The sequence below is a fragment of the Anneissia japonica genome, unplaced genomic scaffold, assembly GCF_011630105.1.
Source record: "Anneissia japonica isolate Jap-2015-1 unplaced genomic scaffold, ASM1163010v1 scaffold432_len584295_cov189, whole genome shotgun sequence".
In the NCBI taxonomy this organism is placed as follows: domain Eukaryota; kingdom Metazoa; phylum Echinodermata; class Crinoidea; order Comatulida; family Comatulidae; genus Anneissia; species Anneissia japonica.
In genome coordinates, this window is record NW_022725334.1 from 177,553 (window position 1) to 181,425 (window position 3,873).

Genomic DNA, 3,873 nt, shown 5'->3' on the forward strand with positions numbered 1-3,873 from the left:
ACCATATAATAGGCACATCATGAATATATATGGGCATACCAGGTTTTTTAAATAGTGTGATCAGAGCTTAGCAACTTTGTGAACTGTAGCATTATTACCTCCGTTATTGGATCAAACAATTAAGGTACACAGTCATTCATAATTTTGCCGCAAATAATTTGCTTTAGCATTTACACCTCCCAGATACCAACTTATAATCCCGTGTGGAGAGAAACAAACAAACGGCCAAACTCATGTTTTGGCTTGGAAGCGTAAAGCCTGACCACACATTTTAAAAATATTAATAATACTGATGTTAATACACCAAAATTTGAACAATGTTAAGATGATAGGTATGATAAGATAGATAAGATAAGATTTATTGGTCTATTCACATATAAAAACACATAAACAGAAATGTTTCTTGAATCTGGCATACACACGTCAACACCAAAAAACATCAAATTACAAAAGCAAAGAAATTGTAACGCATCTACTCATGACATAATTTAAATATTATATATAAAAATATTTTAAATATTAAATATTAAATAAAATATGTGCAAATATTTTATACAAATATTGAGAAAATATGGACATCAAGAAAATGGTTAGAAAAGGTAATCAGCTTTTCCATTTTTCCTCTAAATTTTACAGGCTTACCTCATTAAAATATGTGGATTTTATTGAAATTTATAGACTGTTGCAATATAACTTGCATAAAAAATAAACTTTTATCACCCTGACCTTGTTTAACAACTAGTAACTCGCATAAGAATTATGAAATTATGAAATATGTCAAAAACTATTTATGAATTAAGTCCAGAAAGTGCAACCCATCATGAAACAAGGGTAAACATAAGATTTTAATTCTAAATCACATTGTGATTGTTATAAGACCAGTATTTTATTTCAATGAGTTTTTAACTATTGTAATAAAATTTCCCAGGTATGTACGTGACTCGGCGCATTAGCAAAAATCTTGCTGTGGACTTTTTAAATGGCTATTAAATAATTTTTAGTAGGCGAGTTCGGACGTTACCTAACTCCTAACCACATCAGACAACCGTATTGAGGTCATTTAGTTTGTTCCGAAAATTGAATTTCCATTTAGGCCGATATTATTTCATATATCAGATTTAGGGTCAAGGGGACGAAATAATGGGAGAGACTTGGTTTTTACATAGCCACCTGTCTTATGGGGCACTGCGGCTGTCTTCGTCCGGTTTGAGTTACGCCAAGGAAATTAAAATGGATGTCCAAAACAGTACAGTGTGTGAAATTTGGCCATCATTCAGCGGACGACGGCCGATGGTTTGCAATACACTTTTTAGGACATGTACGTGAGTAAGTGCCTCATCATGTCGGTCAAACAGATGTAAAGCATCAGTTGTTCATACTTGTTCGACCAATCAGTTCCGTCAGATCAATTGTTTTGTGTCCATTTTAGATTAAAAATTTCTCTTTGAAAAAACTCCTGCATTATACCATATTTTACCTGTCATGTTTTGTTTCCTTATCAGGTAACAAATTTTCCATTTTGTAACAAGCAACCTGTCTAACAAATATTGATATCATCTATCACACTTTTTATATTTTACTGCTTTCCCAAAGACTGTATTTGAAAAAACTTGTGCCACCTAATCCAAGTTATGATTGTGAAATTGAATTTGTTACAGTGATATTGTGATACAACACTTAGCATCTACCATAATTCAGTCTTTTTTTCTGTGATATTTCTTGTTGTTTTTGAGTTTCTGTATTTGTATCAGAAAATAACTTGTTCAGAAAATTGTTTTCAATATATATAAAACATTTGCCACCTAATAAAATTGTAATTACGAAATTGAATGTGGTGTGATGGCATAACGTCACTGTAAATCGTATGTGAATCAGTTTGATTTATGCAATTTGTGATTTTACTAAATTTTAAAATTATAGAATGGTATATAGTTGTGACATTCAAAATTTTATTCAAAGTAATATAACCTATATATGTCTACATATTCATAATTTATTTTACAGTATTACTCCTTTTTAAAAATTTGATTAGTCTGGTTCTAAGGGGGTTGAGGCTATCCTGTGCTCTTAAGGGCTTACGCAACAATACACAGTAGCTACATACATTTATAGAATTATGAAAATGTCTAAAGAAAACCTTCACTTTATGAAGTTTTACGGTGTATTAAAAATCTATAAAAAAAAATGTTTGGTTGTCTCACTCACCCTTATCTGAACTCTGTTAAACTCGCTTTTATTTTAATTACATTTAATCATCACGGCAACTCGTACATAATAAAAGTTACTAGTGGATGGATTTTAATAATCTAAATATTAAGTATAAGAGAGAAAAAAACTGTATATTCTCACAAATTAACCTACATATAAATATATTCCTTTACCCATTACATAGACCTCTATATTCTTACTGGTAATCAATTTGAGAATTTTCTGAGGAAAAATACTGTAAATTTGCAAAACTGATTAACCCCTCCAACTTCTTGATTGTTTTATTTGTTTATATGATCAATATTTTTAATATCATACACTGGTCCATCCATATCAACAAAAATAACTTTTCCAGATTTGTTTATGTTTCTCGCTTTCTTTTACTGATGTGACACGACACCTAATATATTTGCAAATGTTTCACATTCTGTACCGCTCATAGTGAGATGTCAGTTAACAGGAAATAATTTCAATTTAAATAAAATAATAAAATTACCCATAGAAAATAGAACAAAATATTATAACCTCAAGTGTAAACCTTGGCCTGTCTGTGGCTGAAGCAATATATTACACTTGGTCACCTTTTTTGGCCTAGCTGTGGACTCTTTTGGCCTGGCCGTAGGTGTCTGAAGTGCTTTAGCCTGGCCCTGGGCACCTGGAGTTCTTTGCCCTGGTTTTTGAAGTTTCTTGGCCTGGCTTTGGGCTCTTGAAGTGTTTTGGCCTGGCAGAATTTCAACAATCTCAAGTGCTTCCCCTTTATTTCGATCACGGATCTTAAAAAAAAAAAAATCAATCAAGTACTTGTAAATTCCTAGAATGTGTTGGAATTGAACCCAAAACCCAGGGAATCAAAGGCAAGTATCTTAACAACCAAATTGCTGTACCTCCCCTCTCCAGAGTTCAATGAACAACGTAACATCCTTTCACTGTATCAGACAGATCTATTGACCGATACAGTAGGTTGTATTATTCTTGTTTCTGTTTCAAAAAGAAGCTATCCTATTGTTAGCTTTTTTTTTTATTATTGATAGTCAAACTATAAACAACAATAAACTGAATAGTACTCGAACCTTGGGTACAAATTTAATCATTTATTTTCCCACCGAGTTGTAATAACAATTCAAAAATTACAGATTACGTTTTGTACTGAAACTATCCCAGGGGAAAAAATGAAATGCTGTATTTTAAAATTTAAACACTGGTGTTCTGTGCAATCATCCTTACAATATTTGGCCGAGTGTTAATGGAGGAATTGCCTTGGGTGCCACACTGGTGTCATTCCTGGCTTGGGTGGGCAGTTTATAATTAAATATAGAAAGACAAATTATAGGTTCCTTGTCCATATATAAATTAGGAAATACTACCGGAACCAAATTTACTCCAAAAACGGGATCACAACCCATACTACTGGTCCTGGTCTTGTAAGCAAGGCATTTGACTACCATTCACTTGTAATGTGCAACTTGACATTTTATTAAGTTGCTGGTTTTATATTTTTTTGGCTGTTCAAATAAATCTGTATAGAATACTCAATAGTTGATTAAAATTATATTATAGGTATAAGATTTCATAGTGTAATGTTTTATTTGTTTTTGTTTTCTGTTTTTCGGTTTCCGTGGTTATTGTTTCAGTTTGTATTGGTTTGCTTTTAAGTTATATATATTT

At 31.9% G+C, this 3,873-nt stretch overlaps 1 protein-coding gene across 1 annotated transcript in view; it reads left to right on the top strand.

The window, feature by feature from the left end:
- Window positions 1–3,873, top strand: part of LOC117112719 (SWI/SNF-related matrix-associated actin-dependent regulator of chromatin subfamily D member 1-like) — a gene marked incomplete in the record, with an annotated part of 83,152 nt that overhangs the window by 73,114 nt on the left and 6,165 nt on the right.